This window comes from Papaver somniferum, chromosome 4, assembly GCF_003573695.1.
Source record: "Papaver somniferum cultivar HN1 chromosome 4, ASM357369v1, whole genome shotgun sequence".
Taxonomy (NCBI): Eukaryota; Viridiplantae; Streptophyta; class Magnoliopsida; order Ranunculales; family Papaveraceae; genus Papaver; species Papaver somniferum.
In genome coordinates, this window is record NC_039361.1 from 27,454,661 (window position 1) to 27,466,747 (window position 12,087).

At 32.0% G+C, this 12,087-nt stretch overlaps 1 long non-coding RNA gene across 1 annotated transcript; it reads left to right on the top strand.

Annotated features, from left to right (window-relative positions):
• The first annotated feature begins 2,949 nt into the window (after positions 1 to 2,949).
• LOC113273651 lies at positions 2,950 to 5,048 on the top strand. The gene is made up of 3 exons (XR_003322536.1): positions 2,950 to 3,147; positions 4,383 to 4,565; positions 4,704 to 5,048. It is a non-coding gene; the product is annotated as an uncharacterized LOC113273651 (long non-coding RNA).
• Positions 5,049 to 12,087: the final 7,039 nt, after the last annotated feature.

Here is a 12,087-nt window from a genome sequence, read left to right on the forward strand (position 1 = left end):
CACTGTATAACAAGTTTCATATCCTGTAATATCCTGACTCTTAACTACCACACTGTAAGTTCAGTATACTATGAAAACACTGTAAGTTCAGTATACCACACTTTAAAACAAGCTCTTCGTATGAATAATTATCTTCAAAACTAGAAGAGGATAAGTCACCGCAGAAGCTCCTAATTTTGCTACAGATCCAAGAAGAAAAGTCCACTGTATCACATAATAACAACATTAGGCTCTGAAGTCAAGTTGAACTAGCCTAACCACAAAGATGATATATTATCCAATTACCATAACACAAACATATTTAGGAAGTTGTACACTTACCTTTATCTCCGTAGCAGAGTTAAAATCATTGAAATTCAATTGTTTCTCCAAATTAGAGTTGTTTTCACTTGTAACTGTGAAACCTAGCTTCAGAAACATCTGCTCCTCCTTCACCATATTAAGCAAAGACTTAATAAGTTTCATTATGAAATGAGCATTATGTATCAACATCTATGATGGCAAGACTCGCTTCCCAGTTCTAGAACGCCCACGTCTGTAAAAGCAGCTGCAGAGGTTTCAAAAATTGCTCAGAGTTCCAAATCGATCTGTAAACATACTCCATCATTTGTTCTCACGCTCCCCCTGTTGCTGACATCCGAAAGCTCCTTGGGTGTAACTTTAGGTTCTGCAATTCGAATAATTCAAGATAATGTTAGACTTGTTTTGTCAAGAAGAAAAGACTAGTCCAACAGAATACCCTTCAGTAATTATTCTAAACGAATCAGTACATAAAAACACAAAATAATGAGCAGCATCTTCTCCACCTGCAGGAAGTCAATGTTCCCAATCATCTTCATCAAAATTTGTGCAGCTTCATCACACACAAAGAATTACAATTGATATTCTTTGTCACAACATTTGCTTCAGAAACATTCCATAATCATCAATTGAAGTTCTGGTACAGGAAATTTGAGGACTCATTCTGAAAAAGCCAAGCAAGTTTTTACTTTATCAGTTATCAAAAATCATAGGCTAAAACCTTATTTCTTCATAGAAATTACAAGAACAAACAAGATTCAATAATTCCAATAAAGCTATAACAATCATTTTGGAATAATGGAAGTTCCAGATTAGAGCGAAACATGAAAGTAACTCAAACTCGAAAAATTTAGAAGGGTAATAAAGAATAAGATGCACCGATTACTAATTTGAATTTAGATTTACAATCAGGAAAACGAATTGAAAGATCAATCAAATCTGAATCACGAACTCTACAAATTATTTGTGATTTTTTTTATCTCAAATCGAAGATAAAGATGAGATGGTTACAAATCCAGATTCCAATTACAAATCGAATTAAAAACTTGACCAGAAACAATTGTTCTTATAGATTTTTGAAACCATAAATTGATTTTTCAAAAAAAAATTAAAACTGAATCAAAAGACAAATATAGTTTATGAGGAAAACTTATCTGATTTATTAGATTTGTTGATGAAATTAATCTGAAATTGTTGAGATTCGATATTAATCTTCCAATTTTCTTCTCTGATTTGATTTTCTTCGTTTTTTCTTTGATTCATATTTCTTCTTCGTTTCGGCAGAGCTGCAGGGAGAAACGAAACCGAATGAAAATGAAATCTAATGAAATTAAAAGAACCGTGAAGAAGATGAAAGAAGAAATTGATGGGATGAAACGATAACTAGTTATAGAATACAGATAATATATTGTAACTTACAGGGAAGAAAGAAAACCCTAAGAGAATCGTTGCAGCTCTGATCTGAGATTCAATCTAAAACCAAAAATGATTGATTGATTTCGTTCTTCTGTAATAAGTAAACGTCATCAGCGGAGATCGATGGAGCGAGAATCGTTTTCTTGCTCTCTGCAATCGTTTTCTTCGGTTTGATGAAAGAACCCTAATTTTCTTCAGAGCAGAGACGAGAGAGAAGTGAGAGAAAGTGAAAATGAAAATGAATCTGGAAATGAAACCTATAGCCTATTTCATTAGGTATATATAGTAAAGGGCATTTTTGGTATTACGAATTTTCTCCAAACCCTAAACTTTATTACCAAGCCCTGAAATCTAAAGTTCTGAGCCTAGAAATATTAAAAGTGAAAGTATGGAGTTGATAGGGAGGATCCATTTAATGGGGCTTCTATATATTGAACCCATATAGTAGGGGGTTCTAGTATTTTTCACTTTCTTTTTTCTTCTCTTTCTCATCACAATACCACTCCATTGGTACTTTCTGGTGCCTTAAAAGTGCTCTAAGCATTTTTAACTCTTGCTCATTACGGTATTTCTGAAAATTTCCCAAAAATAAAAAAAAAATGAGAAAATTTTATTTACCAAAAAAATCAGTAAGCTGTCGTAAATCCAAAAATTATTGCAAGTGTTCGAAATATTCCAAGCGGCCTTGGCTGCTTTGACGTCATATCAAAATGCCCCATTGCAGATGACTAGCAAGCTCTTCTCCTCTTAGATCTTTTTGCTTTTTCTTTATAGAAACCAAGGCTCAGAGCTTTATTGTAGAGTGTTCAACAATCATTTGCATTGACACGCTGCTTATATAGGGGAAACACTGAATTCATGATTAACCAACCAACCTTAAAGGCCAAGAATATTGAATGAATCATTGATTTCGTGTTTTCTTTTTGGGCAGAGAGACAAAATGCCCCAAAATGGACTGCCACCTTGTGGAAATGTCCCGGAAGTTAGGAAATAAGTCAAAATACCCCAATCTATTAGTTTAGAGTTAATTAGTCAAGATGGGGCATGTCGACTGGTCTACGGTGTACGGAAATTCCGATTATACCTTCAATAGAAATGAACGGTAATGATGTAATGTTGGCCACGTGTTAAAATCTTGGAGAAGTGTCACCGCCGCGTGTCGATTTACCACACAAGTGAATAACATGTGCGGGGAAAATCTCATCTTCTCTTTATCTTCTCCGTAATCGAGTTTCAGTCACAAAAATTTTCAGAAAAAAAAAGAAAGTCAGAGAGAGTGAGAGAGATCGAGAGACAGAGAGAAATAGTTAGATCGAGAAGAGAAGTAGCTGATGGGAGAGTTAGATCGAGAAGAGAAGATAGTTGATAACTGAAGATGAGGCTTTTCTTAAATTGATACTGCTGTTGAGTTGTGAATAGAGGGAAGAACAGGTAGCTCTTGAAAACCTGATTTTGTTTCAGTGTTTGTGATTTTCGAATGAATGATTTTTTGTTATTCAATAGTCGTTTAAATTGAACGTTTAACGAATCAGGTAAACTTAATTAGGGTTTCAGAAAATATCATATCATGCAAATTGTATTGGGGTTTATATAGATGAATTAGGGTTCATAATTTTGGGATTTTTCAATTTTTAGGTGATGAAATCGATTTATATCATTTGTAATTGCAATCAAGTATCATGCTTCTGCTGTGAAATTGTTTTCTGCCCTATTTTTCTCTTGTCTGTGTGCTTATTTATTTGATTTGAAATTTTTTGTGTAAGTGTATCTTTTTACACTACTAATGTTGTCATTTTGGTTTTACAATTCATGGTTTTTATGAGATTTGAGTCAAGTTTCTAGAAATTTGATTCTAGGTTTGCAGTATGAAACTATCAGATTATTGAAATGTGAAACATAAATTGATTATTGATAATTTAAATGTGAATTTAAATGATAATTTTGAAACATAAATTGATTATTGAAAAGTGAAGAAGGTTATAAATTGATTATTGCATTACGTTTATGGTGGCACATTGCTGCAATAGAATGAATTTTTTTGGTTAGCTTATTTTTCTTAGTTGATCGGTCCATTCGTATATACAACATGTGGTCCTGTTTTTCATCTTAGAGACATTAATAAGCCACTGAAATCACTCGTAAGACACAAATTTGCAACTCTGGAGTGAGTAGCTAGTACAATGATTCTAGAGGCATGCACCTTACAGTGGACTGGATATTTTTTGAAATGTTATCAAGTGAATTATGGAGAGAGATGACATTGAGGATTAAAATTGAACGCATATGACCTTAAATTAGCTGCTAAATCTAATGGGCTATGCCCAGTTTTCAATTGTCAAAAATATGGCCACTCATACTTTTGATAATTGTGCAAAGAGTACATACCGTTATGATTGATTGTTGCATTCTGTTTATGGTGACCCAATGCTGCAATAGAATGAATTCTGTCTAAAGAACTATAATTTATTACTTATTGAATTGGTTTATTTTTGTTAAATATTTCGGAATGGATACTGAGAATAGAGATTTCTGTGCAAGTGATATGAGTGGCTAGTTTAGGGACTTGCATTTTCTTTCAGATTGGGTACGCTCAGTCTCTTACCGTTTTTGATTGTTGGAAGTTTTGTGCATCTTAGTTTCTGATTCTTAATTTTCTTTGAATTCAGATGGAGAACATGGCTTTTTTCTTGGGAGAATGGGGTTTGACGCAGTACGCGGTGGTAATGTTCCGTCCATCGATGTTGGCCGTCTCTGCAGTCTATGCAGCACAATGCATATATAGACTGAACAAGACCCCACTCTGGGACAAAACTCTTTAGATTCATATGGGTCACTGGATCTCAGTTAATGTAAGCTTTTTCTCTGTATTTACATTTTCCATACTAGTCTTACTAGATCAACATAACTGCGCTGTGGACAGACATGTTTGACGTTTTTTGCCAAAAAGACAAACTCATCCGTTTTTTTTCTTATTTGACTTTACACAGTAATTTTGCAAGTTATTGGTGAGCTTCCATGCTGGGTAGCTGAAGATAAGCCGAGGGTGGTGTTCCACAAATACGCCAGTCCTAAACGTAGTGTCGCTGCTTTACTTGCCCCAGCCAAAAGGCTTTTGGCTTCGTGATAAAGTAATGGAGAATACAACTGAATTATTCTTAATTGTGTTAGTCTGTTTTCTACAGTATATTCAATCTATATTTATTAGTATAGTTTAGTGTAAACGATTGATCATTGGTATAATGACTAGTGAATTCAATGAGCTATTGAATGGAGAAATTAATTTGAACTCATGTCCTTCTGAGTAATATAGAAACATCAGTGGATTTTCTAAATGATCTGTGGCTGTCCATTTTAAATCGTCTTGTTATCTAACCTTTTAGGACACAGTGGTCATTTCCGAAGAAGTCAATGTTAGAGTCAGTAAAATTGCTTGTAACACGTGCGTGTAAAGTGAAGGATACCCATTGGATCAAAGTACACGTGGCAAACATTGGTTCAATCCAGTTCTGAAGGATAGAAGTGTAAATTTTTCCCACGTGAGAGTACACATGTGTGCGAGTTTGACCATTTAACTGTATATAACAAAGAAAAACCAAAAGATTGGGGCATTTTGACTTATTTTCTAACGTCCGGCGCATTTTCACAAGGTGATAGTTCATTTTGGGACATTTTGCCTCTTTTCTTTTTCCGAAAGATAATATTTGTCCAAGTAACTGATTACTGTTAAGAATTATTCAACCGATTGGGTTTTCTTTAGATTCTCCGTCAAATAAGTTCGAGTAAGTGTTTGACCATGTGTGGAAATGATATTTGTTTCCTTACATTTTTCCTAGCGAGAATGTTTTTGTTTTAGGACTGAGCGTTTGTTTTCCAATCCGCTGACTCAATTTGGCTAACCCGAGGGGATGAGTGTGGGTGCAATCTTAGGGCAACTTCTATGGCACAGTCATTTTGGATGTTTAAACATCCGATAATCCCATATATGTAGGTGTTTGTACACTTTTTTCTATTATTAATTTTTTTTTTATGAAACACTTTTTCTATCATGGGGTTCGCAAGTTAACATCCCAAATTGATAGACCCTGCATATACAGTAGAAACTCTATAAATTAATGTTGTTGGGACCATCAAAATTTATTAATTAAGTGAGATATTAATTAACCAACAAATTAATACTTATTAATTTATAGATAAATTTCATGTCAAATAAGTAGTTTCTATATAAACAAGATATCATATCATATTTTTTATATTTCCTATATAAATACAATATCAATATCAAATCATATTTTTATAAACATAATATCCAATCATATTTTTAATTTCTTATATAAACACAATATCAATATCAAATCATATATTTTTATAAACACAATATCAAATCATATTTTCTAAATAATTTTTTATCAAAAAAAATATATTTCATATAGAAATACAATATGAAATCATACTACTAATTATAACACAAACAAATCATACACACAAATATGGCTTCTCATCTTAAAGGTGTTAAAAAATCAACAATGACCAATGAAATTCGTAGAGCATCATTCAAGCACAAGAAGGATAATCCAACAACACCAAAAATTCTTGCAATGATAAGAAAAACTAAAGATGAAATTCAATGTGATATTGATTTTAGCAAAAAACAGAAGACAATGAAATCATTTCTCAAAAAGTGTTCGTAAATCATTAATGTATTGAATATATATATATAATGCATTATTAATTTATATTTCATGTGGGGTCTATATAGGTAATCAAAAAAATATTATCTTATAATTTTAGCGAGTTATTAATTTGGCATGTTATCCCCGACTCAGGACCGACCAAAAATATTATTTAAGAGAGTTTATTAAATAATCGAGTATTAATTAAAAGAGTTTCTACTGTACTCCTTTTTAACATTTTTTTTTTCTTTTGATAACAAAGTACCTTTTCATTAATAGAAATTCAAGGATACAATGGGTTTAAGATCGAAAGTAAGAAAATACAAAAAAGCATACCGTAAAAGTACAATTCCGAGAAATCCGACAAGAGAAAGAGAGGGATTACCGGTGTAGACCAAATAAAAGTATGAATGAGAACCGAATAAATCGAAGGAGTGATGGTTTTTCTCGGAAATTAAATTCCAACCATCGAAATTGTAGAAAGATGTGCTCCCAAAGTAGGAGTGATTTGCTCAGATCTCTTAAGCCTAGTCATGAAGCTTTCGTCGTCAAAAAAAAAAATGTTGATGAAGTTTTCGTCGCCGGATAATTCAAGGATGAAGATTCCGGTGAAGATTTTGTCACTGGAGACAAAAAGATGATGATTTCGTCGTTGGAAAGCTTTGCTAGTGATCTATAAACCCAATAAAATAACCAAGAACAACCATTAAAGCCAAGATAAACCTCTATAAGAGAGAAGATAAAACCACCAACATGGTGTAGATAAGAAAACATAATAAAACTAACACAAAACCTAAATCAATCTAAAAAAGCAGTAAAGATTGAAAGAGCCTGCTCAGATCCAGCCCTAAACGGACCAGATCTGAGCAGGAAGATTTGTCGGTGTTAGGTTTTTTTCTCATGTTAGCAGAGCGATAAAGACGAGAGAGATTCCTTTTATGCATTTTTAACATTGTTATTATGCACTAAAATATGAATTCATCTTACGTGCAATTGAAAATGAAAATGGACTTTTTAAATAAAATTTATATATCATATCTATATCCATATTCGGACATCAAACGATAATATGGGTTAGTTTCCCGAGGCCCCTTCAAATTTGAGGAGTTTTCTATGGACTTGATTGGTCTGTGGAGGCTTATACCACCATAGTGGAACTTTTTGGTCCATATCTTATGGACCATCACAAATTTGACGATTGTTTTGTTTCTTAGGAATTTCCGTTTAAAGTATAATAAATTTTGAATTTAATCCGGATGATGAATTAAATTTAATTGGATACCTAAAATGGGGAATTTGGGAAGATATGAGTCACGACGAGACGAATTGTTTATCATGATAGGTGAAGTACAACGTGATTTAAGTCAAATTTGTTTCACTTTACATCGTTAACAACTTGTATATAAATATACTAGGATATGCATTTATTAGTATGTATTTATTTTTAAGCAAACAATCTTATTAAATACCAAAACTATTCCACTTTACAACCAAAACGGCCAAGAAACTATACAAGCTCAAACGAATCGAAAGTGAAAATAGTGAGGATCTCCATACGAGTAATAAAACTAGGTCTGAATTAAAAAGAATAATTTGGCCACTCCTTAAAGACAAACACTTCTTAGGTAATCTGTCACCGAAAAAGTTAGTTTCTCTATAACAATATCTGAAATGAATTTGTTGAAGCCTATTTCAAACAATAATTCATCTAGCCCAGAGAATCCAAAGAATTCGACTAGCCATAAAAGCTTGTGATTTAGAGTCTAACTGAATAATCACCTTGTATACAATAACTGCAATCAATTCTATGATGTACTTAAGATCCGACATCAAGTAACTAGCTTCAGCTATGAGTTACCAGTATGATCTCTCGCAACAAACCCATAATCAAATGAATCAGAATTGCCTTTAGAGGCCCCATCACAAAAAAACAGAACAAAATATTTTACAAGGCAGACTAAAAAACCATTTATTCGTTCTCACAAACTTCACCATTCTACTAGATGTATTGAAATGTTTTAAAATATTCAAATCAAAAAAAATTATTCAACATATCACCTTTCAGTCTGACCTCACACTCACGAGTCATATTCATAATTCTCAACTTAGATTTTTCAAACCTTGGAATGATCTTTTCAAAGCAAACCTTATTATTATAAACAAAATACACTAAATAGTACGAGAAATAGTTACTGCCCAAAGGGAGTTTTGATAAAATACACCTAATATACAGATAATATGTTTACAAATAAACATTTGTTTATTTTTTCATAATTCACAAAAATACGCCCCCTATCCACCATGCCGTTAAGGCCCACCATCACTCGATCTAACTGTATATTATGTTTTTTTTAATGAACGGTTAAGGTTCATCCTAAAAATTAGAATTACCGATGTACCCTTAGGTGGAAAACAAAAGTGTTGGAAGAAAGTATGGTTTCGTTTTGTTTATTTTCTTCCTCTCTTTCTATCTGTCTTTCTAAAAATCGTTTAGGGAAACATTTTTAGCATTTATTACTGATAATAAGACGAAATAAAGACGCGATGAAGACAAAAGTAAAGAAGCAAAATATGAAAGGAAATATAAAATGGAGGTAAGATTTGTAAACCCTAATTTTGAAGAAAGTTAAGGATTTTGAGTATTTTTCCTTTATAGATAGAATTTGAGGTTTTCTGGATTTCAGACTGATGAAATGTAGCAAGAGATACTGTTAATCATAGATCTCTTCGGAATTTAAACACTATCATATTCAAGGAGGTAAATTTAATTTAACATTTGATTATTTCGATTTTGAAAATTTTGTATATTCGAATCAGATTTTGATTTTTCATGTCCCTATAGGTTATATAAACTCTAACTTATCTCGCTATAATAATGAGAATACGCAACAGGTGGAAGACTCTCTGAAAGAATCATTAATGTTGGAAGATTTAGTGAAGTGTTGGTCAAAAATCAACAACATATTAATCTTATCATTCATTCTTTTTTTTTAATTTCTTCAAAACTAAGAACTAATATTCACTCGATTATTATGTTTTGTGGGAAAGATAACGAAGAACAATACAACATAGGAAATTTATGTTGCTTTGCAATTATGTTTAACAATTTCAATTTGTATATTCATATTCTCTTTTTTCTCTGATTCTTTTTTTATTATTTACAATTTTTTTGTTGTACGGTTTAATGATTTAACCAAGTAGATCACGCAGTTCAACTCGGCTTGATTTCAACCAGTAGGGTGTTTTGCATGCAATTTGTAGCCAAGTAAACTCAGTAAACTCGACGTGATTTAACGACAAATGAATATGTAACGATTGGTAAACGTTTTATTGAAAAAGATGGGATGGAAAAGTGAAATTGGGTGTATTTTAGTAATTATGAAGAAAAAAAAAAGTGTATCTTTATAAAGAGATTATCAAACAAATATATTTTATCAAAATCCCAGGTACCATCCGACTCTTCTTCTTGGCAAAGTTTGAGGATCAATGAACAATAATAAACCTCTAAGGGACTGCAAGAAATAAATTCCCATAAGTAAAATACCACAACATTTGTTCCTTATTTTATATTTATGGAAACATAATTTATTAGAATCAATTAATAGGAAAGAATCTCATTTGTCCCCCGTACCCCCATCAATAAAGTTTATCTCACTTAAACTTATTCTTGGAAAGATAACATCTAGAAGCAAGCTTGAAATTCCTAAATTGTAGCTTTTCATAGTGTCTCCCCTTATAATTCTCTAAATTCAGTTAATGGCTGAATGTAGTTTTTTCCAAATTAGACTATACATTTGATCAGCGTATGCGTTTTGTTTAGTTCTGCTCACAATATGAGAAACAACGAATACAACAAAATGGTTACTACTCTAAATCATTTCATCCTCGCTAATAGATAAAGATCCTAGCAATTCAGAAGGAATCTGTCACTGGTTGTCTATACTCAAATTATTTACTCTTATCCAAATGACAACTAACAAAATCATCAGAATCAAGTGAATCTATACGAGCACGGTCTTCAGTCCGGATACCATTCTAGACAAATAATTAAGAGTTATATACCACTAGCCAACTAGTATCAACATCCAAATCATGCATTACCCAGTCTCAATGTAGGACATATTGGAGACTTTTTTAATATAATACTGAATCCAATTCTCCTTTTTATCTTTATAATTTAGCCACGATAAACTTGACGCATTCCTCATTAGAATTTTAAAATCTCCAAGGAAATTTATTAACACAAGATTATGCTAAAATAACCTCATCAATATTGTTTTATTAATACAGGGTTATCCTAAATGCCCTAGTATTGAGGCCCATATTTCAAAGTAACCTTATTTTTTGAACTTTGAAAATATAGGCCGACACTTAGGAAAAAATTGTGCTGCCAGTATCCGTTGAACAAGTCAAAAGAAAAAAAAATGGCTTAATTACCTATCCTCAATATTAATCCCTAACCACTTATACTCTTGAAATCGAGTGGCGGTCTCCTTCCTTATTATCTATGTTTTTCTTCCACGATCATTTCCTTTTCTGTTTCGGTCTCAATATCTATTATTTTATCTTGTGTTCTAATCGCCAAATAAGTATTAATATCCCTAATAACTAACCAGGATTTATTCAGAGTATTTATATAAATTTGCTCATCCCTTAAAGTTTTTTTATTTGCAGTTGAAATCTCTGCATGAGACACTAATCACCAGCACTTCACCAACATCAACTGTGGTGCATTGACTAGTACTTATAGATTAACGAAGGAGTATCTATTGATCAATGCCAAAGCAACAATATATTTTCTCTTATATCATCACAAGAATTATGAATAACTATATGATTCATACTTGAACGTCTATTTTTATTATTACTTGAACCAGAATTAACTTGAATCTTATGCTCATCAATCTGAACCAGAACAATATTATTCTAATTGACTAAGGATTTTAATTTTTCTTTGGTTTTAATAATCTTTTCTAAAGTTGTTTTCTAGTGAAACAAATTAGAATTCCTGAAAAGCAATAACATCTTTGTCCGTTGACATTTTCACTTTGCCAACATTTTTTTTCTCCATAACTCACCATTTTCTTAGAAAAATATTACCATTATCATGAACTACAAAAACATAATTACTAATAAATAAGTTATATTTAACTATCTTAAGCAACTTACTAGTATCTAGAATATTCAAACTATTAGAGTTCATATTAAAACAACAACATCATTTTAAATTTCTTGAAGAAACTAAAATTTGTTCCCAGCAAATTTAGACAACATAGTATCAGTTACCTTCATAATTTTACCAGGCACAAAAGAACTCAGTATCCAACAAATCCTAGCATCTTTATCATCCACCACCAAATTTGCACTCAAAGAACCCTTGTTCAACTCCATACCACAATAACTAATATCAAACATTTTACAGCTACACCTTCCTTAGCCTTATATTATTTCTGATCCTCTTATTTTCTTTCTTAGTGTCGATGTTTGTAGCATCAATCTCTTTCTGATATATCTCTCTCCTTATAGATTGATACTTAGAAACTACATGTCTGCTAATTTTACAATGACTACAAATTTTAGGTCCCTTTGAACTTTCCAGACTCTGATAAAACCCTCCAAACTTTGTTTCAATTGTATCTTGTCTGGAATAGCATTAGCATAACCAATCACTAGTAAAACACTAGCATAGATCCAAATTCTT